Raw genomic sequence first — 26,665 nt, 5'->3', positions numbered from 1 at the left:
ACTTATAACTTAATGTTTATGGCTTATGGATTATAATGGTTTATGTTTCGAGACTTATGACTTAAGGCTTAAGACTTATAACTTATAGCTTGTGGTGTATGATGTTTGGCTTATGGCATTATGGCTTATAACTTATGACTTAGGGCTTATGGATTATGGATTAGGTCTCATGTCTTATAGGTTTAGGCTTACGGCACATTCCTACATCCCCACCTTACACACACCCACCAATTCACCTAACTCTACCCCCACCTACACCAATACTACCCACCTCTCCCTATATTCACACCCACACCCCACCCTCACCTTATATAACCTACACCGCCCACCCACACATACACCTACTTTACACACATCCGACCCATACCATGAAACTCACATGTATATACTCATCCACCAACCTCTACCTTCCCATACCCATACCCATATCCGACCCTACCCACCTGCTTTACGTCAGCACAGATACCCCCACACCACCTCACCCCTGTATCACCCACTTAAGTATTTGCTTTAGAGTTATTCCTAGTTTACCATCATTAATCAAATTTTAAAATATTTAAAAATATAAAAAGAAATATTAATTACAAGAGAAGATAATAATAATAACAAATATTATAAAATAAAATAACACAGTTAAAAAAAATATTAATTTAATTTTTTATTAATTTCAATTCTTCCCACCCATAGATATCCAAAAATTTTAAACTTCCCGCACCTCAAAATTGATTTTTTTAAATTTCTCACACCTCAAAATTTCAGATGACTTAAAATTTGCCCTTCTACACTTTTTCTTCGGTGCTTTCAAACTAGGGTTTTAATTTTATTGGTTAAAGAGGCACCGACATAGACATTCATGTACTACCCCTCTCCTTCATTCCCTGATTCCCTCTCAATGCTACGAATCTTTCAAGTTTCAAGTCCTCCGATACCCCCAAAATCCGATTGCGACACCTCTGTTAACCGGTAATCCCATCCCTGACGGTGTACGGTTCCACGGTTTACGATCTTAGGATCCACAGTAGCTCCTCGTGTGTTTACCTTTTTTCTCAAGCCTTAATCGGTAACATTTTTATTTTGACTAAGCGCACCTTCAATCATTATCTCATTCCCTCATTTCCTTCGTCCTTCATAAATCAAGAAACTGGAATCGATTCTAGCAGATCAGCGAAGGACGTCACACCCCAATATGGTTTCTGGCGACCCTCCTGGTAGGCTTTCAATCAAAACAGATGAAGATGACGATGATGATTTAGTTGGCAGTAGCCCAATTCAACAACCACGATTAACAAGGATGCCATGACTTTATAGAAACAATATGGTACGATTCCTAGGACCATATATGACCCATCGTTGGAATCATACAGTGAGCCTTCTGCTCACCATCTCTTCGACCGGGTAAGATTTCCCCCCTTTTCTCACGTTTCCAACACAAAATTTTCATCTCTTATGTTCTGCACAATTTTTACTTCCTATCAGTTACCAAAATTCAAAAAATGGAGTCTTTGAAGTTGGTTATAGATGAAGCTACTCAAATGAAAGAGTCTGAGGCCATCATTCCCCTTCAAATTCCCGGAATGGCGCTTCTTATTCTCATTGGAGATGAATGCCAATTACTTGCAACAGTTAAAAGTGTAGTAAGCCTATATTAGTTTTTGTATTTTCAAAATTTTGGCCTTTGCTCATATTTTACTTTGAGCCATACTTACATTGAGTCAATATCAGTGGACATGTTTCTAGTAAATGTGGCTATGGAAGAACCTTATTTAAAAGATAGAGTTCATTGGGTAATTCTAAACATCTATTGAATGTTCAATACAAAATGCATCTAAGAATAAGTTCTTTCTCGAATTTGAAATTTATCGGAATCAAATCCTGGATGTAGAAAATGTGACAGATAAAAGCTAGTGTAGGAAATATCTTCCTGGGCTAATGTTTGGTTCATATTCATTTATAAATACTTTTTGGTGGAAGGGAATAAGACAATGATGTCGGCAACAAAAGAAGCATGGTTTAGGTGTCTACTGTGATTAAAATAGTGGACAAACTTTATAAATGTATATTGTGGGTTATATCTTATTCATGTACAACTGTTTTTTTGACTTTCTGATTTTTGTTGTTGTTGGTTAGTTAATGTTTTGTGGGTCTCAAGTTTATCTAATCTTTTTCTTTTAATGTTTGTAACTATATGCTCAATGATCCTTAAATACATCTTCTTTCATGTTTATAGCATGGCACCAGTCCAATGAAATGTTAGTGTTCTTATCTATCTATATTGTAAACGTTATTTTATTTGAAGAGAATCTTCGTTACAAGCATGTGAAACTTCATGGATTTTCAGTAACTGTAAAAGTCAATCGACGGATTTCAGAAAGGAGAAGATATCACAATCTTATCTGATGTACGTTCTTGTAGCCATTTGTCTGTTGGATTCATTTCTAGTCCTTAAAGGTTTCTTTATTTTGTTAACTTGTTTGTGCATTATACTTTTTTTTCTTCATAAACTACTCTACTGAGTTTTTTATCTAGTTAGTTTTGTTTCAATGTTGTTGGTATAGGTACCAAATATGAAATCACCTCAAGTCAATGAACTCCAAAACTTAAACAAGTGCAAAGCAACTTTTATATCAAGCGACAGCTTTCTCAAGAAGACAAGTAGCAATACCAACTAGATGATAGTGTAGTTATATCTAGTTTTTGGTTTATGATGTTTTATTTCTCTTTATACCATATTTTTAGACTTGTTATTAGTACAAGGTTTTTTTTTAATCATTGATTCATGTATGGATTTTGATTTCAATTATTATTAATATTAAATTATGAATTTTAATTTTGTTTCATATTGTTGGGTTTGGTTATTTTAATTTAAATTATTTTGATGTGTCTATAATGTAGAAAAAGTAACAATAAATATTAAATTAAAATGGCTTTAATATAAATTTAGCCATGTTTTATAGGTTTTTAATGTCTCTAAACTTATATAATGGTTACTTTACATCATTTTTTAAAGTGCGGCTAAATGGTTAAGAATAGCTGTAATATACAAAAATTATGAGTCTAAAGTTGTTATAAAATGATGTTTATTCTAAAGTTTTTGTGACTAAGTTAAACAGTAACAATATGAAAAACAATTTATGTGGCAAATAAATATCATAATTGATTGTTGTTGTGACTAAATACTACCAAATCGTCACTTACCTCATTAATTATATGTGTCCATTTATCGAACATGGACATATTCACCGTAATTATTTGTGTCTAAAATATATCCAATAGTGTTAATACGATACCGAATAGTCCTTAATTTTAACAAAATGTGTGTCTTTATAATACTTATGATTGTATTTCACTTAATTGTGTGTTTCTATACGATATGCTATAGTCACAAAAATTGGTTGTTTTTTGTGACTAATTATTAGCAATTCGCCACTTATGAAATTAATTAAATGTGGCCATTTAGCAAATATGGTTGTGCTCACCGTAATTACTTGTTTACAGAAGATACACAATAGTGTTAATAAAACTTAAAGTGTGTGACAATATAAAACAAAACAACTACACTAAAACATCATGAATGTCGCAAGTTGGTGATATACAGTCACCACAGTTACTAAATAGATGTGTCTACTGACGGTTTAACGCTACAATATTGGATATTTAAGGAACAAAATTATGTACACATTTGCCACACTTTTATAATACGACCACATGTTTTCATATCATACGGACATTACATTTTAAAGTGACCATAAGACCCATACGATGACATCACCTTCCGTCACACTTTCAGTGAAAAAATAAAATGTCACTATACGCATATGGTCACACTTTTTTGGTGTGACTGTAAGTCATTTTTCTTGTAGTGACACTGAGCATCAAGATTCTTTTTGAAGGTTGGTTTAATTTCAAACTTTTATTTCATGGGTATATAATTATTTATAGTTTCATTTTAGTTTTGTAGTTTTGTTAATTTTTATGTTGCATTATCAACCGGTCACTTGTTATAATGGCTGAATTTTTATTAGTTTGAAGAGCATTAAGAGATGAATCAGTTAGGGTTTTTTGAATTTGGTATGATTTCAAGATTTTGTTTGATGGGTTGTTCTTTATTCCATTTTATGGACAATAAGTTACAGACTTACAGTTCAATCGAGATATCCAAAATTGGTTGCATCATTTTGTTTTTGTTTTACTATTAAAGAAAAGTGAAATAGTGTTTATGATTAGGTTGCTTAAGTTGTTCGGAAGCCTTGTTTGGCCTTAACTACATGGGTAAAAAGCTAGTAAGTTTGTAGTATCAATATCCTAAAATCTAATCTAAAATGGTGAGACATATTCTTGTAAAAGTGTGGGTAGAATTAGGGATGTCAACGGGAGCGGAAATAGGTGCCCCCGCCCTCGCCCCCGAAATCAGTTGTTGCCCCCGCCCCCGGTTCCCCCGTTTACACAGCCCCCGGTCCCTCCCCCGGTTACCTCCATCACCCCCGGTCCCGCCCCCATTCCCCCGATTCCCCGGCTTAAAATTGGATTTTTTTTTTGCTAAAAAATTGCTTTGTTTTCGGCAAAAATACTATTTTTAATAAATTTAAAAGCTTAAAACCTAATCTTTTAGAAACTAAAAAATTAAAAATCCAACAATTCCAACAATCTTACAATCTTACAAAGACAAATCCAACAATCTTACGAGGACAAATCCAACATTACAAATGCAAAATACGACAAATCCAAAATTACAAATATAAAACACCAATTCACTACATCTTCATTATCCATTAATTTCCTTCAACTCTTCATTCACTGACATTCGAATATCCTCCCTAAATAAATAACAAAAATAATAATAAAATAAATTATTATATTAGTTTATTCAATACAAAACGACAAATTGAACAATCTTACCTCAAGTCCCTCGTCGTCTTCATCTGAATGTACATCATCACCATCAATAACACAACCTAACAAAGAAAAAATAAATAAAGGTAATAAGCATAATATATTAAAATGAATTAAAAAACAATGGTTCAAGCAAATTCATACATACCTTTTTTACCCGCCCATAGCCAATTTTGAGTGCATATGATAGCTTCAATTGTTGACGGTAGAAGTCTTCCTATGTGGACCAACGATTCTACCACTTGTAGAAAAAGAAGACTCTAAAGCAACAGTGGAGATAGGAATGGCTAATATGTCTTTTGCAATCAAACACAATCGGTGAGAAATCGTGTATATGACTTATCTAGCTAAAAAATACATGTATGATTGAAGTGATGAAAATTATAAAATTAAAAATCATGAATTGATCCAAAACTTCTATTACAGTTCCAAAAAGTGATGAAAATACATGTATATAAACAAACATGTAAGCCATTGATAAACACAATTGACTTCTAGATTCTATTATAGTTCTAGACTTCTATTACACTTCTAGACTTCTAGTTTGTGAAATTGATAGCAACAAGCAGCAAATTAAGACTGTGAAGTGTGAACTGTCAAGACCGAAGTCTATTAACTGAAATAAAGACTGTGAAATTGATAGCAGCAAGCAACAAATTAAGACTGTGAAATCTGTTCACTGAAATAAACCTTAATCCACACTAATGTTTGAGAAATCGAAATCAACAACACTGAATAAACCTTAATCCACACTAATGTTTGAGAAATCGAAATCAGTCAAGTGGTAGAATCGACTGTCAATTGAATCGGAGAAGGAAAGACAGAAACACAAATGGAGAAGGAAAGACAGAAATTAAGACTTGGAGAAGTCGTAGTCGGAGTTCTGTTCTGAATACATTACCGTGGAATGCAGAAGGGGTCGGCGGCGGTGACGGGAAACGCAAATGCAGGTCGCTGCCTCGCTGGTCGCTTACTCGCCTGTCGCTGGTCGTCGGTGGGAGTTGGAGACGATGAGAAGTCGCAGTCGGAGTACACTACAGTTCCTACGGGAAGGAAGGAGGAAGCTGAAGTCGGAACCTAGTCGTCATTCGTATAATCGTATTGTGAAGGCTGACCGAGAATGAGAATGAGTCAATCGACGGAGCACGGAAAGCTAAAGCCCTAATTTCCCATTTGTATTTTAAATTTTATATATATATATATATATATATATATATATATATATATATATATATATATATATATATATATAATGGGGCCCCCGCGGTAGTACGGGACGGAAATACTCACTCCCGCCCCCGGTCCCGAAAATAAACAGGAGTTAATATCGCCCCCGCCCCCGCTCCCGCTCCCGAATTTTTTTAAAAATTAGTCCCGTACGGTATCGGTGTCCCACGGGAACGGGGTCTCGTTGGGGTTTTTGACATCCCTAAGTAGAATCATTGAAGGGGTGTTTGGAATATTAGAATGAGATTCTATAGGTTCCATTTTAATTGTGCATGTATATTATTCTAATATAATTATTAAAAGTTACTATTATACACAAATTTTAGTTATCTGATTATAACTTTTGATATTTTGAAGGTCTTTTGCCTTGGGTCTCAAATCGGTTTATACCAAGCCTTAGGTGCTGTTTGTTTTTTGTAAAAAACCTCTTCAGACCTTTTATTGCTGCACGGCGCAGCACACGCGCAACACTTTTAATCTCGCAGCTGTTTATTTTTCAGAAGTCTTCGGATTAAAAAACCTCTGTGCGTGCTCTTCTTGGCGCAACACTTGTTTTGCCTCTTCCTACCTCTTCCAACCTCTTCTTCTTTTTTTTTTCTTGATAAAATATTGATTATATATTATTGAAATCTTATTTCACATTTTTTTTTGTTTATTCTTGTTGAAATTTTTTTTCTTTTTTTTTATATTGAATAATAATAATTTGTTGATGAAATATCATTATTTTATGCTAAAATATCTTTATTTTTTGTTAAAATATCATTAATTTTTGCTGAAATATCATAAATTATTGCCGAAATGTCATACATTATTAAATTTTCGGTATTAAAAAACTATATTCGGATTATAAAATCAGTTTATTTTAATTTTTTAGTATCTGCAGTAGTATGCAGATGTTAAAAAAACAAACACGCTTCTTATTACAGTCTGCAGCCGTTTGGTCCACCTCTTTTACTGCAGAGGGCTGCAGAGGTGGTCCGCAGACTTTATAAATTTTTGCTTCAAAAAACAAACAACAGCTTATTCAAAGCATGGGGGCTCGGGACTATAGGAAGAACAAAAAAGGCAACAAATTAGACTTTCAAGGAATGACTCAAATTGAAAGGACAATACGAAAACACACAGATGATTTTTTCTACTTTACAGTTTACAGTGACTTTATGGTTTACACTTGCTTATAATATGAATTTTAATAATGCATTACCCAAGCTAATCATACAAATTAAAAATTAAAAATTAAAAATAGAAAATATAGACATATAAAAAGGGAGAATTAAAAACCATTCAATAACTCGATATGATCAATATACCATAATCATGTAATCAAAACCCTACCAATCTCCAAGGACAAGAAAGCATCAATACATGCATAATCAATCTGTTCCGGCAACAGCCATTGGTTGCCCCACTTACTCAACGTCACACGCTTCGGCTTCTCAGGTTCCATACTCAGCAACATCTTCGCCAACGACTTCAACCCTAATCCATTAATGGTGTTACCATTCATCGGCGCCGCCAGCCACACCCACGTCCCTCACATTCGCTGCCAATCTCGTCCCATCATACGTCCCAGACCATAATTCCGCACCAGCATCTCGGCATCTGTATGGATGCCGACACCAGTGAAGGTGTAACTAGGGTTGTTCAGGAAATCGATAAGCGACTGAGGGATGTATGGTGCGTGGATGATTTGAAAGATGAGACAGCGATGGCCTACGCATAACTGTAAGATGGCGACGCGGTTTCTCCTCGCCGGAAGGAAGCGCGCCACTCTGTGTCTAAACCGATTATTAGACGGTGGTCGTTGATATTCTCGGTGATTTCAGAGATCCATGCAGAGACATAGTCAGGGTCTTTGGTTACGGCGGTGAAGATGTTGTGTTCGTAGAAGGAGACGTTCTTTATGTGGGTAGTGTGCTGCCACCACCATTGCCTTCTGTTGATCACCATGGTTCTGTGCTTCCGAGAGAGAGTCTACGTGCATGGGTGCGATTGAATGAAGGACTATATATAATATGTTGGCTTTTTCCAGAAATGCTAACAACTTCTTTTCAAGAAAATAAAGCAAACAGGGGATAGAAGCTCAAAGTAGAGAAAGCTAAAAACAGAATGAGACAAAAGTACACAGGGGCAGGGGCAGAAAACTGCACTGTTTCATTCATAAAAGTGGAAAAACTAGAGGGATACGGCTGCCTTACAATTTAAACACTAAGAAATGCATGAAAATCGGAAATAAGCTAACTAAATGCCAAAGACCAGGAGAAACAACTTTCCACGTGCCTTTGATTTATTCTTGTGCCTTTGATTTATTCTTGGACTAAAACATGCAAAAATAACAAGTCTTGAATTATCTCAACATAATAATCTCCAAGAAAACAATAAGGAAACATAATATAAAAGAGATAACAACCAAGATATAAAGCAAAAAAAATCTGATACATAAAAAATCTTTTATTATGTATGTAGAAAAGTTTCCTGTGATTTGAAAGACTATATATCATCTATAACTTTAATTAATAGTTATATTATTTTAATAAAAACATAAATAATAGCAAATTAATGTGCATGAATATTCTTTAAAATAAGTTAAAATGAAGAAGAATAAGTCATTTTAGTTTTTATTTAAATAATAATGGGTATGAAATTGATTATTTTAATATTAAAACCCAATTTTTAAACTTAGAATCACAATAAATAAATAATCAAATATGATAACATAAATTCGAACTCCCCTATAGGCCTATACCAGCCAACGTTAGGGAGCCTTGGCGCTTAAGTTTTTCTATGGACTTGGCCCATTAAAATGTACAAATTTTGCATATATATTTTTGTCTCTCTCTCTTTTTTACGCATGTTCCTTTTATTAATGTTCACAGCTGCAAAACCATGAATCATTAAGTTTACAGCTTAGGTTAGGATGGTAGAGAACCCTAATAAATGATATATTTTTTTTTTGTTACATATTATATTTTCATTCAATTTACCAAATACTACAGTATTATTTTATGATTATTTTGAATTAATTTTTATCTACGTGTCATTTTATGGTTTTTCTATTTTATTAAATTCCACATAATATTTTAATATAATAATTACAATAAATATAGAAATAAATGGATATCAATTTCACTAATGGACTTACATTTTAATTTCAAAATTCTCAAATTAAAGTTCATTAGTTTCTTTTGTTTATTTATTTAAATTATTTGTTTAAATTTAAAAGATAAAAAATACATTTTAATTTTAATAATTTTATATTTTTCTTATTATCTTATAAATTCAAAGTTCTCAAATATTTAGATCTTTATATTTATTTATTTTTTTAATTAAATCATTTAATATAAAGGTCTCACAACTAATGATTTAAATGAGAATGCTAATTTGCATCAGAACGGTTTAGGATGATAGAGAATGGTTTAAATTGAGAATGCTACTTTGCGTGAGAACATGAAAACAACTCAAATTTTTTTTCATATTGATATGAATACCATTTTTTAACTGTATAAAAATGATAAATTTTGGCATGTTTTGTTGTATTTTTCTGAAAAAATCAAGCACTAATTTTAAAAACATTAACGTTAAACACTAAATTTTGCAAGAAAAGAAGTCTAAAAAGTTGCCAAGGATTCAAGCAAAAATAGAGGTTGATTAGCATCAAACAATAAGCATGGCCGCTTCAAGCCGATTTGAGGCCCCGGACAAAATAAAAAAAATAAGCCCCTTTTACTAGTTGCTATGACTTAATACCAAAAACTTTTATTTTTTCCAAAATAATATAAGTAGATACGTAGAATGAGTCCTGAAAATTTGGAAGCCGTGGGTCATCGCCCATGTTGCCCCACCCTTTGAAACGACCCTGACAATAAGGTTTTATATATGGAAATTAGAGATCAAAGTAGGATTCTAATTAGATAGCTTTTATATATATATATATATATATATATATATATATATATATATATATATATATATATATATGACATCGGACAAAAAGATACAAAGGGTTTGATTGTAAAGAAGTTTTGAGCTATTTTCTTTGTTATAATAAGATTTATTCCCGTATTTTTCGTGTTCGTACTTTCGTGTTTTACCAATTACTTTCAACAATTGGTATCAAAGCAACTAACGTAAAAGGGAGTGTTCGCCGATCATGATAGGCACGGGAGACAACAATCTGGGACCTCCGGGTATGAAGAAAGGCTCGTCATTCTCGTTCAATGTTCTGACGTTGTCTGCAACAAATTACATTGTATGGGAAATTCGCATGAAAGTGATCTTAAACGTACATCAAGTTTGGGATGTCGCCGACCCAGGAGAGAATGAGCTAAAGAAGAATAACATCGCTATAGCAGTTCTCTTCCAAGCGATTCCCGAAGACCTTATTTTGCAAGTTGGAGCAATGATATGGCATAAGAAATCTGGGATGCTATAAAAACTCGTCACCTTGGCACAGATAGAGTAAGAGAAGCACGTCTACAAACTCTTATTACCGAGTTTGACAACTTGAAGATGAAGGAAACAAACACCATTGATGTGTTTGCAAGCCATGTATTAGGCATCTCATCAAAATCCATGTCCCTTGATGAAACCCTAAGCAAAAGAAAACTCGTCAATAAATTCCTTACTAGTTTACCAGGAATGTTCATACACATCGTTACTTCAATAGAACAAGATCTTGATCTCAAAACAATTGGATTCGAAGACGTAGTTGGTCATTTATATATATATTGTGACAACCCGAAATTTCTAACTTGTGTAAACATTCAAATTTATCGGTGTTAGACTCATTTTGCTTCCAGTCATCATTGTTTGGAACCTGTTTTGAGTATTCTAACTCTAGTGAATCCAAGGAATTAGCATTTGGAAGTGCCAGTCTAAGTTCTAAACTACCTAGCAACCGTAAACCTCCTCAAAAAGGAGTTTACGGTCGAGACCTTGAGTTTACGGTCAGGTAACCGTAAACTCGTGTAGACCGTGAACTTGTTTACGGTCAGGTGGACCCCCCATTGACCGAAAACTCTACCCTATATATAGAGTATTTGGCCTTCAATTCACATTTTAAACACTCCAAAGACTCTCTCTTTCTTTCTCTCTCTCTCTCTCTCTCTACAATTTTCGAGTTTTGCTCAAGGGATCCTCAAGAACACGGTTGTGTTTGGGCCGAAAACACCTTCTTGGCCTTCAAAAACCGTAAGTTTCCTCTTCTCCTTCATGAATCGAGTTAAATCCTTCATTTTGGACTTAATATCATCCCTCTATTGCTTGAACAAAAGAGTTTACGGTCCTATGAATCTTCATAGACCGTAAACCCTTATAAAGAGTGTTCTTATAGCCTTTACCCTTCGTAAGGCTAAGCATGGTCCCTAGAATCCGATGCCCTTGAATGAAGCCCTTGAAAACTATCATTTGTGCAAGATTGATGAGTTTACGGTCTAGTGTATCTCCTTAGACCGTACACCCTTCAATGACCGTAAACCCATGGACCGTGAACCCATGGAACCGTAAACCTTATGACCGTGAACTCCATGACCGTAAGGTCATTGGACCGTAAACACTAAAACCGTAAACACTTGGACCGTGAACTCCAATGGTCATACCTCTTTGACCGTAAACTCTATAGGGTGGCCATATACCCTAGTTATGAAATCATATGTGATTGTAACCCATAAATCTTAGAGTTTCCTGGACAATAAGGGTGTTACCCTTCTTATTTAGTCGCATATACACTAAATTCATACATATACATGTCTATATGTGTCTATTAGGATCATTGTGTGCTCAAGGTTACACCTGACACTCTACACTCCTCTTCCAACCACACGTCAGAACCACTCATTACAGGTGAGTTCATACCCCTACATTTTCCATGTTTTTAATGTTTTCAGGGGGGGGGGAATACAAGCTAAACATAAATGCTTTTAATAATATAAAACTCATGCAATTCTCATACTTTAACCCTTTTGTACTGTGTTGAGCATAAGGGACGTTTTCACTAAAATTGCATAGTTTTCCGGACACGCTATTCACTACGTTATACATGCAAACTATAATCGGTATAGTTTGGGATTTTCTAAACATAACAAGTACATAAACTTTCACTACTAAACACATGCACTAAGACAGAAATAGTTTACGGTTTACATCACTACTTTATCATGGTATTCATAACTGTAATTATCACTACATACGGTATACATACGGATTTTCACTATGGTAGCACGCTACAACACTACATGTAAACTAGATTGTACGATACTGTGAGGCGCTACTTTAATACTGTACCCTTAGGTGTACATGGATAAATCCTATCATAGTATAACCAGAGTCTCCTGGAGGGAGAGCGTGAGATTTGTGAATAGATCTATTCGGGACTGACAATCCCACACCTGAACTGCTAGCTACAGTTAGGCGGGCACGCCTAGGGTGTATAAATGTCATTTAACTCGACGCCTGAAGAACGTTGGAAAGGTCTCTATTCATATCAAGTATGGTTATACGACTCACAATATGTATAAATCACCTTTAGTTTACAACCTGGCACTCTTCAACAATTTTATTTATACTAAATAGAACTAATACACACTACAACTGGAGAACTTTCAGGGTTTTTAGACAGAACTGGACATATAATGGTTTCACGTACGAAATACTTATACATCATGATTAGCATTAGCTAGTCACATGAAGTATTATTTTTGCACATCACTACAGTTTTCAGTAACAAACATTCATGGTTTTATACAGAATTGAAAACACTACATTCTCATTAAAGAAAATATCGGATTTTCTTGAAACTACAAACATTTTTACAAGCTCATCAACAAGTTTTCATTACAAACTACCGCTTATGAACTCACCAGCTTTATGCTGATATTTTTCAAACTGCTTGTATTCTCAGGAAATCAGTAGACAGGTACCTGCTGGATTTTTGAGGAGTTGGAGCAATAAGAGTTTTATGCTTATATTCATACAAACTATTTGATGTAATTCAAACAAGTTTCAGACCAATTCCAAATTGATGTAAACATTTTTACTTAAGTATTCACTGTAATGGTTGTGTTGCTATGATTGCTATTATACATTGGTTGTGATGCTATACATGACGTCCTCCGCCCCCGAACGTTTCCGCCGTTCCGGTTTGGGGGTATGACATATATATATATATATATATATATATATATATATATATATATATATATATATGTTAACGTATCTCTCAAAGAGAATGTCAAAAAGGAGAAGTCAAACTAACGCCAAGCTTGGCCAGGACAGTGCCAGGTTAAACCCAACCCGAGGCCAAGGTCGGGCCTTCGCCAACGCGGAATCGCTGGTATGGCGGTTAAGGTGCAGAACTGCGCCTTAACCTCTTCTCCTAGGAATAACACCCCATCAAACGAGGGACCAATCAGAGAGTCCCACTTGCCTATCTGACGATAGCCACAGTCATCATAATATCAAAGATTCCCCACTGACCAATGAGGGGACGAGGCAAAAAGACGTGACGGAGGATCCTCCAATATGGCTCCGTCACGTCGCACCTCACGAGGGAATGCTCAACAGAATCAGTTGAGGGGCACACGCATCTCCAACATGTATAAAAAGGATTCTTCTTCCACACGAAGAAGGGGACGAAACTCTTTTTCTTCTGATTTACTCTTATTTCTCTCAGAACTCATTCTAACTTGATCGTCGGAGCTTCGTCCCAGGAATTCCTCTCGGACGTCGACTAACGATCCTCTTTCTCTTTTTGCATTGTGATATCAGAAGAAGGAACCTGCACGAAACTCACCAACAATCTCAACCCCGCCATCTCCGATATATCATAACAATATATATATATATATATATATATATATATATATATATGTATGAGGAACGCATTTGTGAAATTGAACCAACAAGTGATCAAGGCAAGTTGATGTTTCACAAAGATGAAACCTCAAATCAAGGCTCGGACTCAAGTCGAGGTGGTAGGGGAGGCCGAGGAGCTGGACGAGGTCATGGAGGTGGAGGTCACCATAATAATTTGCTTCAACAACAAAAATAATCCACAACACAGGGTAATGGAGACTCCGAAAAATCAAAAGGTACGACTAAAGACCGATCCAAAATACAATGTTATAGGTGTGATAAATTTGGTTACTTTGCCTAACATTTTCCAGAACGAAAAGCTAAACAAACTGAGGCTCATATAGCCGAAGTGGAGGACCAAAACCCAAAATTATTTATGCTTAAAACTCTTTATGAAACAGTACTCTTGAATCAATATGGTGTGATACCGAGTCGATATATATATGGCACCTAGATAATTGAGCTAGTAACCATATGATAGGCAACCTTTTGTTTTTTACTGAAATCAACAAATGAATAGGATGGAGAGTAAAGTTTGGTGATAATTCGTTTGTCGAGATTCGAGGAAAAGGTTCTATATTTTTTGAAGGAGAAAATGGTAAGCAAAAACTTGGAATCGATGTCTACTATATCCTAAGTCTTAATGCCTGCAATATAATAAGTTCGAGCTATGCAACAAAAAGTGGGTGTGAAGTCTCCATGAAAAGTGATTATTTGTTCTTACTTGATAGTAAAAACTCATATTTATTCAAAGTGAAGATATCAATGAATAGGCTCTACAAGACCAAAATTGCAATTTGGAAATCGGTATGTCTACTTAGTCGACTTAACAACGAAGGGTGGTTATGTAACGCTTGGTTCCTGGTACGCATTTAATTATAATTTATTCACTTTTGTAGAGAAACTCGACGAGTTGGGAGCCCCAAACTCGTCGAGTAGAAACCAGAATTAACGCGGGATTTGAAGTCACCTACTCGACGAGTTGAGAGCCTCAACTCGACGAGTAGGGCTGCCAGGATGAAACCCTAATTTCGAAGTTTTGCACCCTATTTAAGCATCCTAATCACCACTTGCAGGCCTCATTTCCAACCTCCAAGTCCCAAACCCTAGATTTAGAAACCGTAGTGCATTTGTGAGCTTGTGAGCCATTTTTGAGTGAAACTTGGTGTGTTTAGAAGCTTGTGAAGGAAGTAGAAGCTTGGGGATTCAAGAAGAAGTTAGTAGATCCAGAGACTCCATTTCATCCTCATCATTTTTCTGGTAATCAAGTCTCAAACTTCCTTAGTAGCTTCTTAGATCTCCTTGTTATCATTTTATTGGTTTTTGGTCCAAGAAGCTTGATCTTTGGGATATGGACGTCCCAAGTGAGTGAACCTTCGGATCTGAAATCATGGAGGGATTTCATGGCATAAAGGTGCAAACTTTATGGCCATTGAAGCCCCATGCAAGCCATATGATGTCATTTTGGCCTTTTAAGCTCCAAAAGGCCATGCATAGAGTGAAAGGTGGAAGCTTTACGTGTTCATGTAGTGATTTGGGTCTAGATCTCTGTTTGTGTGCTTTAGTTTGGAGTATAGACGGCTTGTGGACCAAGATCTAGGTCCTAAAGAGTTAGGTTTTGAGCTAAACCCATTAAGCAAAGGTATTAACGGGTAAAGTTGGAAAATTTACCCTTAAAAGGACATTTTTAGTGTATATGAGAAGCATGAAGCTTAGATCTGAAGAGTAGGGGCTTAATCCATTAAGATGGCCCAAACAGACTGAGGAACTCGTCGATTCCATAGAGGAACTCGACGAGTTGAGTCGATTTGTCACGATTCTGAATAGGGTAGAACTTGAAGAGTCTGAGGAGGGACTCGACGAGTTGACTCGTTCTATCATGAATATGAGTAGCAAGGGAACTCGACGAGTCAGGGGGTGACTCGACAAGTTGAGTCAACTCGAAGTGTTGACTTTGACTATTGACTGAGCGTTGACTTTGGATTGGACCTTGACTTTGACCAAGGTTGACCCGTGAAGGGGTCTTGATGTAAGGAATGGTATCTAAGGGGTTGTTTTTTATAGGGCGTGAGTAGAGCCGGTTGCAGGAGCAGAGACGTTCAGCTACTTCACTCGACATTTGAGGTGAGTTTTCCTCCAGTAGGAACGGGTCGAAGGCACCAATGACGGCCCGTTTATGTATGTTAGCATATGTCAGACTTAGGCCCGATGTCGGGGTTAGCCCAATGTAGGTTATATGTTTCCGGACTTCGGTCCGATGCCGGGGAAAGCCCGAGGAATGTTTGTATGCTTGATGTCTTCGTGATTCTCGCATGTGTATGTTTGTATGTTCCGGGATTCGGTCCGATGCCGGGGGAAGCCCGAGGAATGTTTAGCTTATATGTTCTGGGCTTCAGTCGGATGTCGGGGAAAGCCCGAGGAATGTTTAGCTTATATGTTATGTTATATGTTACCGGATTTCGGTCCGATATCGGGTCAAGCCCGAGGAATGTTATATGTTTATGTTATGTGTTTATGTTATATGCTTGTTGATATGTTATATGTATACCGGACTTCGGTCCGATTCCGGGCGGGGCCCGATGTAGCGGGCAAGGCCCAATGTATGTTATTATGTGATTATGTGTATGGTGTATGGTAGTTTGGGGGGACTCACTAAGCTTCGTGCTTATAGTTTTCAGTTTTGGTTTCAGGTACTTCCGCTAGTAACGGGAAGAGCTCGGGATGACTGCATTGCACACACCACAACGTTTAGCCTGGGATGATTTACTCTGATATTTGGACATGTGATTTTGATACAGTGTTTTGATATGATACTTTGAGATATTATCAACTATGTTTTTATGAGATGATTTGGATTACTATGGTTTTATTTATAAATTAAAACGAAATTTTTAGATCGTATTTTTGGGATGTTTCAGGTTATAGCATGTTAGATTAGGTCACACCAACTTCGACACAATCACTACGATGGGAAAAAAATGAGTTAGTCACTGGTTTTCCACATATCACAGGTTGCAATCAACTATGCGAGTCATGCTTAGTTGGAAAGCAAACCCGAAAACCTTTCCCCAAAAGTTCTAAATATTGTGAAAACAAGACATTAGAACTCCTCCATGAAGATCTAGTGGACCGATTTCGATATCCACAATCGTCGGGAATATGTATGTTTTTGTGCTAATTGATGACTACTCATGTGTTATGTGATGATATTAAGTGAAGGAAAAGAGAAACACAATAAACTACTTCAAGAAATTCAAGATAAAGGTAGATAACGAAATTGAAAATACTATGCGAGTACTCTGAACGGATAGAGGCGATGAATTTATTTCTCATGAATTTCGTAATATTTTTTAATATCATGGAATGATGAGACACCTTATGGCACCACACACGCCACAACAAAATGATGTTGTAGAAAGACGAAACCGCACGCTTCTCGAAATGACTTGAATAATGTTAAATACAAAGCATGTTAAACACAAAGCAAGTTCCTAATTATTTTTAAAGTGAAGCCGTGCATCACACAACACACATAATAAACCGAATTACGACAAGGGAAATAAAACATACGACTCCATATGAGTCATACTACAATCGAAAACAAAACATAGGACATCTTCGAGTTTTTGGTTATGTAACCTACTCAAACAATGCACTTTGGGACGGAACCAGGAACCAAATCTTATTGACTCTATGATCCGGAGAATTAAAAAATTATAGTATCACGAGACGTAATTTTTGAGGAAAAATCAAGTTGGAACTAGGAATAAAAAAGTGTGTAACGCCTGGTTCCTGGTATGCATTTAAACTTATTTATTTATTCATTTTGGAAGGGCTACTCGACGAGTTGGTGGACCTAACTCGTCGAGTAGAAGGCAGAATATGCGCGGGTTTTTAGCGAGCTACTCGACGAGTCGAAGTCCTGACTCGACGAGTAGGACAGTCTGGATGAAACCCTAATCTTTAGGGCTTGCACCCTATTTAAGCATCATATCTGGCCTCCACCCCAGCCTCCATCACCTCCAGACCCTAATCTCGAAACCCTAATCAACCTTGAGTGATCTTGAGCTATTTCTTTGCCATTTTTGTGATTTAAAGCTAGAAGAAGGAAGCAAAGGCTTGGAGTTGCAGAAGGAAGGTTGAAGATCCAGAGCTAAGGACTCATTTCTGACTTGATAGAGGTATAAAGCTTATACCTTGGCTTTTATTCACTTAGATCTTCATTTGAGCTTGTATGTTGTCATTTTTGGGCCATCTCCAAGGTCATTCCGAGATTTGAACTCTTGGGGATGTAAGGACTTCAGATCTGGGCACTCTTGAGCTTTAGGAGCTCAAAGTTGCCACCTTTATTCAACCATAGACCTATTCCATGACTTAGACCTCCATTTTAGCTTGTATTGGGTGTTCTAGCTTCATATCACCATGCATACACGTAAAGTTAGCAACTTTACATGTAATTCTAGTCTAAGGAGTCCAGATCTATGAGTTGGAAGCATTGGAATTGATTAGAATCGACTGTATGGAATTGACACATGAGGGACTCGGCAAGTTGTTATTGTGACTCGATGAGTCGGGTCGCGAACCTCAAACCCCTTTTCTGGTTTTGAGTGAAACCATTGAGTCTAGGAGATGACTTAGTGAGTTGGACAAGATTAGGACTTGGAAGCTGAAGAAATCGAAGATTCCGAGGAAGGACTCGACGAGTTGAGTCGGGTTGTCCCGATTTTATGGCAGACAGAACTCGATGAGTTTGTTGAAGGACTCGCCGAGTTGACTCGGTTGACCACGAGTCTGAGTAGTACATGAACTCGCCGAGTTGGGAGATAACTCGACGAGTTGGGGTTGACTGGGAGTTGACCTTGACTTTGACTTTGACCTGGATATTGACTTTGACCAAGGGTAAAATGGTCATTTTACCCTGAGAAGGATTATCAGATTTCTGACTAAGTGTATTATGTAGTTGATAGTCAGGGAGTCGCCGGAGCAGTAGTCAGAGATTCTTCACTCATGTTTCAACAGTCATCCTTAGGAGGTGAGTTTTCTCCTATAGGAGCGGGTCTACGGCCACAATGTCGGCCCGTTTAGTTGTTAGTAGTTCCGGATTACGGTCCGATGTCGGGCATGGCCCGATGTAGGTTATATGCTTTCCGGGTTACGATCCGATGTCGTGGCGGTCCCGAGGAATGTTTATGTATGCTTGATGTCTTTGTGATTCTTGCATGTTATGTGTTATGTGTTTCGGGCTTCGGTCCGATGTCGGGGGCAAGCCTGATGTATATTAGCCTATATGTTATGTGTTATGTTTTCCGTTCTCCGGTCTGATGTCAGGGAAAGCCCAATGAATGTTTATATGCTCATGTTATTGTTATGCTATGTTGTATGTATGCCGGGGCAAGCCCGATGTCGGACGGGGTCCGATGCCCGATGCCCGATGCGGTCTGATGATGTCGGGTAAGCCGATGTCGGGTAAGCCGATGTCGGGATTCGTCCCGATGTAGCTAGGCAGTGTCCCAAGGTTATGATATATGTTATGTGATGGTATGTGGTAGTTTGTGGAGACTCACTAAGCTTCGTGCTTACAGTTTTCAATTTTGGTTTCAGGTACTTCCACTAGCAAGGGGAAGGGCTCGGGATGATCGCATGGCACACACCACAGTTCTTAGCCTGGGATGTTCAGACTCTTATATTTTTACATGATCTTGATACAGTATTCGATATGATGTTTTTGAGATACACGATTTATGGTTTTTCTATATTATGATGGTTGAATTATGGTTTTATTAATGATTTTAAAAAGAAATTTTCGGTCTGTATTTTGGGGATGTTTCAAGTTGGTATCAGATACTTGGTTTGAGGGATTCGGGCACACTCTCGGGTGTGTATGAACTCAAACTAAGGACATGGTATGAAAATTTTCAAAAGAAAACCATTTTTACTAAAAGAATTTTTAAAGGAGAAAAGGACTTTGAAAAGAGAAAAAAGGTATGGTGCATGCAATCAGCCGAGCTCAAGTAAGTACTCCCAAATTACCCATATAAGTTATGTTATGATATGTTTATGAAAACTCCATGCTAGATTAGGACTAAGGATCTAGGAAGGATGCCTTATGTGCCTATTATATGTGTATCAGCTTTATGAGAGTTGCATGCTAGTTTAGGACTAAGGATCTAGGAAGGATGCCTTATGTGCCTGTTATATGTATCTCAGCTTTATGAACTGCATGCTAGTACAGATTAGTCAGTGATGGCCTGAATGTGATATGATTGATTATGTGTACTCAATGCTCGAATTTTGCTTGCTTTGTGCTTTTAGGAGTTCTAGTTATCTCTTACTAACTAGTAAATGAATATGTTAAGTTACATATTGCGAGTATTAAATAATTTTAGAAGGTTAGGTCTAGCTCTATTGCGCAGCTCTTGTTTGAGTCCAACTTTTGTAGGGTAGGATCTCTCATTCGAAGAATTATCTAGTCTTAGTGATATGTAATAGTATTCACGAGCTAGTTAGGGGGAGGTAGAAGGGACTTCTTCTGCAGCTGATAGCGGAGAGTGGGTTGGTGATTACCCTAGGGCAAGCCTAGGATGAAGTTAGCATGAGATCAGAAGTAGTAGTAGAAGGGACTTGGTGGAGTCAAGGCAGTTCTTGACGAAAGTACGGATAGATGTGGAAAGTAATATGGGCCCGTACTACTGAAAGCAGAGGATCCATACTTGAATCAAGGAAGGCTGAGATGAATCCAGGAAACTTGTAGTATGTTAGATCCCTCGAGATATGATGAGTATACTGATGTTTGTTATGGTGTATTTTCAGTATGGTGACGCTACGCACTAGGTCGGTTGGCACTTCAGGCACTGGTGAGGGATCAGGCTCGGGCCCTGGAGCCGGGGCAGATGGATGAGCAGACGAGGGAGTTTATTTCGTCTGAGATCACACGTAGAATTCTAGATCAGACTCCTGTGATCTTTGTATCGGTCAAGGAGGGTATTTTGGAGCTTCTGGATGAGAAGATGAGCGCGTTCTGTACTGAGGTGGCGGCCATGATGGGGTCGCACACACTGACTTTTCGGGAGTTTAGGGCGTGTGGAGCTCCCGACTACCATGGGGCACGGGATCCCATTGCTAGCACCATATGGTTGGCGGACGTTGCCAATGCATTCCGCACCAGCAGATGTCCCGAGGGGGACAAGGTTAGACTTGCGTCCTGTCTTCTGAAGGACAGGGCACACGACTGGTGGGAGGAGGTTGGGAGAGCCATTGGGGATGATTCAGTTTTAGATGCTATGACCTAGAGTGATTTCTCGGCCAGGTTCAGGGCCGAGTTTGCACCTGTGATTGAGGTGCAACAGCTAGCAAGGGAGCTCCAAGATCTTGAGCAGACGACAGAGACTGTGGCGGAGATCACCTCCAAGTTTAGGGAGAGGGCCCTTCTTGTTCCACAGTACGTGGCGGACGAGGGGATGAAAAAGGCCCGATATCACGAGATGTTGAGGAGCGACATACGACAGTTTGTGAGCCGTTCCAGCTGCAAGACGCTGGAATATCACCACCACAGCAGTTTCAGATCTGATTTGCTTCCAGTGCAATAAGAGGGGCCACAAGAAGGCCCAGTGTCCGAGTCTGGCAGCAGCAGGACAGGTGGCGGCACCCGCTCCTTCCACATTGAAGATTACAGATAGCCGGCAGGGCTGGGCGGAGGCGCCCACAACGAGGAGCAGGGCTTTTCAACTTACGCATGAGGAGGCACGTACGGATCATATTGTTGTGACTGGAATGTATTCTCTCCTTTTCTCTTTATTTATATTGATTGTCGCTCATGTTTATGTGTTTTATTATAGGATCGTTCCTAGTGAACGTTATATCTATGTTGGTACTGTTTGATTCAGTGGCTACCCGATCTTTTGTGTCGCTCGCTCTCAGCAAGCGATTCGTACGAGCCCTCTTGACATATAAGATTCTCTTGTCATGAATCATTTCTTGACAAAACAAATATTCAATAGTTAGTGTGGATTCTTATCAAGACAAACACTTCACACAATTGGCCTTAGTTGGTCTTTGTTTTATCCAAAACATCACAGCTTACCAATTTCAAATGTACAAGAGTAGAAAACATTTTACTCTACATTTGATAAGTGTTATAAACCTTTCTTAAGATTATGTCACTCAAGGTTACAATCTTGGAGTGTGACTCTAAGACTTGTTTTGGAACGACGTATGACTCATCTTCTTGATCCATTTCAACAATTCACGATTCCTCTTCTTAGCCATATAAATGCACTAAGATGTCTTTATAGGATCAATTGTGATATGGTTTTTTCCATAAACATTAAGATGATCATAAAACATGATACTAAAGTACTCTTCTATCTTTTCAGATTGGAGAACCTTTTATCTTTCTGCCTAATTTGATTCTTCTCATTCTTTCTGCCATACACTGAACCTTTTCCAATGTTTCATAATTATACTTAAACTTGTAAGCATAACCATGTTTACTAAACTTTAGAAAATCATGACGAATAGTCTTATTGATCTTTGTAGTGGATCTTGACCAGCGCACACCCAGTGTACCCGATCCCCTAGTCCTTCACTTGACTCACATATACATGTGAACAAGGAATTAGTCTTAATTTACCAAAGATGAAAATTCTCATTCATCATACAATACAACTTGCATGATTCCAAGTTTCTGTCCAATTGAAACTTGGGTAATGAGAATCTTTCCTTATTTGGCAAATACTCGCACTACCACAAACGAAAGAATCAAATTCACATTGCTAACATAGAAACATACAAACATCAATTTTTCACAAATTCCATTGCAAGGAGATATAATAAAATAAAAACAAAATTTTATTTATTTATAAAATGCGGAAAAAAAACTTTTCCTTACAATGCAATTACAAATGAAAACTATGTTATTACATATTTCCTAGCAATCTATCATAACTCCTAAGCAGCAGCTCAAAAATCCGATCTTCGAACCATGCGATTGAAATCCATCTTCGCGATCAGATTCAGCATACTCTTCCTTTAAGCTTCCTTCCCTTTTCATGATCCTACAAAACATCAAAATGCAACCTTGTCACATCATGTATTAAGAATCAACAATTAGGAATTTAATAGAGTTAGACAGTAGACTTACCTTAAGCAGAGTCAAATTTTTCGACTCTACCTTTTCTCAGATCTTTCAGGTAGTCAGGGCAGCTTCGCAACCAATCCCCCTTCTCTTAGCAATAAAAACATATAGACTCTTTGGGAATGGTACACGGGACAATCTCAGACTTAGACTTTCTCTTTCCCTTGGAAAGAGAAATATTTTCTGGACTTCCAATGTTTCCATTGTCAATGTCCATGGAAGTTTGGGGAGTAAATCTTCCAATCAAATTTGCTTTTCCAGTGCGCCAAATCATTGCTGATTCAGCAGCAACAAGCAAATAGTTAAGATCAATAAGGTTCATGTCGTGGTCTGTCACATAGTAGTCCTTAATGAACTCACTATATGACTTGGGAAGTGATTGAAGAACCAAGTCAACCGCCAACTTCCTCGAGACAACGACACCCAATACTCTCAGCCTGTCAATATGTGACTTCATCTCCAAGACGTGAGTACACACATGCCTTCCATCTTTATGTTTCATTGCAAGTAACGCTTGAGTGACCTTGAATTTTTCAAGTCTTTGAACTTGTGGGTTAGGGAGAATTATTGGAGGAGGTGGAGGAAGTGAAGTATGACTTCCACGATCCAACCGCGGGACATCATCTTCATGAGGAAAGCTTGTTCCAAAAGATTTGGGGAGACCATAGTTGTCTGAACTAGACATCTAAATGGGAGAAATTCAAGTTAGTTGATTTAAGTCCTTAATATAACACCCAAATGAAATATTAAGGCTAAGACCCAACACAATATTTTACAATCTGGAAGAGGGATGCCGTAATCCAAATCACAAAATATTTGAAGGAAGGTAAATGACGATTTACCAATTTCCACCACGAAAAACGAAAAGGAACTTTAGGTTTTAAGTGAACTGAAATTCCTAGATCCTTTGTGATTCATTGAATAATTCAATGGCATGTTTAAATCTTGATTGTGCCCTTCAATTTTGTGACTGGGATGCCAAGGATCACAAACACGGTGTGAATAACCATGCAAATTAGTTTGGTACACCCAATGTTACAACCACCTAATCAATGTGCAGGTTAACCACACACTGTAACGCCCGTAGATCCATGCTAGTCAATTTAGAGACGATAAGCATCAAAAATGACTTTTTGATGGAAGATTATTTAGAAGGATTAATCTTAACCAAGTTGTATTATATGTCTCAAGGTTTCCGGATATATAAAAAATGCCGAAATCCGAGTTATAACGAAGAAGTTATGACATGTCGAAGTTTCGCGACAAAACCGGCACGGTGCCGAATGTCCTAAAAGTGAGTTTTTGATAAACTACTTTTTAGCCTTGGTGATCTAAACGAAAGTCGTAGTACTTGTTAAACCGAGAAGTTCGATAAAAAGAACGTCAAAATCTGACTTCGTATGAGGAAGTTATGATTTTTCGAAATTTCAGCTTAGCAGTAGACAGCTAAAAACTCGAATTTTAGATCAAGTGATTTTTAGTCGACACGACCTAAACGAGAATCGAAGGTCTCGTCAATAGTATCACAACGGTAAAAAGTCTGACGAAAACGGACGTCGGATGAAGAAGTTATGAATTTTTAACGGATTTCCTATCCCGGTCTGTTAAAAATAATAATATAAAAATTAAAGTCAAAATTAGCCGACAAAGTCTAAACGAAAGTTGTAGAGCGTAATTTTACCTACGCGTGCATATAAACAACGTCAAAAACGGAGCTCGTATGCGAAAGTTATGGATTTTAGAAGTTTTTGCACAAAAACCGAGAAAAAGCACAAAATCCGAGGAATTTCGCATGGCCCAACTTCGGCCACGTCACCCTCGTCCGGATCTCGCCCCGTGTCCGCCACGTATCCGAAGCAGCTGTGTGGCACGTCCGAGAAGCAACGCGTGTCGCACAGGTGGCCGAAGTCGATGACGCGTCCGATGACTCCTCGCATCCGAGGTGCTGGACCAGTCCGAAGCCGACGCGTGTTGCATCGGTGTCCGAACCTCACACCCTCCACCTGGCCCTCGCATCTATTGCCGCGTGGAGCTTCTTGAGCCATTGATCTTCGGTCTCGCACCCTACAAAAGGAGGGGTTGCGAGATCTCCCGGCTAGAATTAGAAACTTGGCATTTTTCACCCCTAAACTCATATTTTCACTATTTCGACCTCCCCCGAAGCTCCGAGATCATTTCCAACACCCGGAACACGCCCCGAAGTGCCCGAAGACCCAGAAAATTTATCTTTTCGGTTTCGAAGCCCGACCCCTCGCAGAGCCCCTTTCTCAATAAAACTCTCGGTTTTATTAGAAACGATCGTTTTAGCAAACGAATTGCTGCCCGATTTTCATTAAATCAGGTGAGTGTGTAGTCACTTTCATCTTACACATAGATATGAAGTATTTTATATAAAATACGTGCTATGTGTGTATATGTTGTTTGTTTATTTGAGATAGATGTTGAATGAATGTTTTATACATGTTTAAAAGGATTTAAAATGTATAAATATTTTATCTTCAAATATGTTGGGTAAAACATGGGTAGATAAAGAATGAGGGATAAAAGTACAGTATAGATGTACGTTGGTAGCTATGAATTTAGTACAGTATAGATGTACATTGGTAGCTATGTATTTAGTACGTTGGCAGCTATGGACTTAGTGCCTATTGTATAAACCATGGCGACGATGTGACTTCGTGCCTATTAGATAAACCCTGACGACTATGAGACGTAGTGCCTATTGTATAAACCCTGGCGACTATGTGACGTAGTTCCTGTTGTGTAAACCTTGGCGACGATGTGACTTCGTGCCTATTAGATAAACCTTGGCGACTATGAGACGTAGTGTCTATTGTATAAACCCTGGCGACTATGTGACGTAGTGCCTATTGTATAAACCTTGGCGACGATGTGACTTCGTGCCTATTTGACATAAATTGCTGAAGGAAAGCAATGTTGTCACCCCGGTGATCGTTTTATTTGACATAAATTGCAGAGGAAAGCAATGTTGTCACCCTAGTGGTTGTCTTATTTGACATAAATTGATGAGGAAAGCAATGTTGTCACCTTACTGGTTGTTTTATGTTAGGTTGTTTTGTTAGACATAAATTGATGAAGAAAGCAATGTTGTCACCCTATTGGTTGTCTTATTTGACATAAATTGCTGAGGAAAGCAATGTTGTCACCTTATTGGTTGTTTTATGTTAGGTTGTCTTGTTAGACATAAATTGCTGAGGAAAGCAATGTTGTCACCCTATTGGTTGTCTTATTTGACATAAATTGCTGAGGAAAGCAATGTTGTCACCTTGTTGGTTGTTTTATGTTAGGATGTCTTGTTTGACATAAATTGCTGAGGAAAGCAATGCTGTCATCCCTAGTGAAAATCCTTAGGCTAGGTCCCTTGTGATTGTTGATTTAGGGACGTAAAGTGAGGATAATTGGAATGGGTAATTAGGGTTATTTTGGTTGATGAAATTAATAAATTTATTGTTGATTGAGAACTTAATAAGTTTATTATTTATTGTGGGTTGAAAACCGTATATGCTCACCAGGCTCCCAAGCCTGACCCACTCAGTTTAATTG

The 26,665-nt window shown here is 37.7% G+C and overlaps 1 long non-coding RNA gene across 4 annotated transcripts; it reads left to right on the top strand.

Annotated features, from left to right (window-relative positions):
* The first annotated feature begins 764 nt into the window (after positions 1 to 764).
* LOC145111959 (uncharacterized) lies at positions 765 to 2,827 on the top strand. Of its 4 annotated transcripts, none has more exons than XR_013710391.1 (4): positions 765 to 1,395; positions 1,477 to 2,249; positions 2,339 to 2,398; positions 2,556 to 2,827. It is a non-coding gene; the product is annotated as an uncharacterized LOC145111959 (long non-coding RNA). The 4 variants fall into 4 exon arrangements; XR_013710390.1 differs by having other exon boundaries at positions 2,339 to 2,448; XR_013710389.1 differs by having other exon boundaries at positions 1,477 to 2,398.
* The last annotated feature ends 23,838 nt before the right edge of the window (positions 2,828 to 26,665 follow it).

This window comes from Lactuca virosa, chromosome 5 (assembly GCF_052849685.1).
Source record: "Lactuca virosa cultivar CGN04683 chromosome 5, Lactuca_virosa_CGN04683_v6, whole genome shotgun sequence".
Taxonomy (NCBI): Eukaryota; Viridiplantae; Streptophyta; class Magnoliopsida; order Asterales; family Asteraceae; genus Lactuca; species Lactuca virosa.
This window is presented reverse-complemented; position numbering and strand designations above follow the sequence as displayed.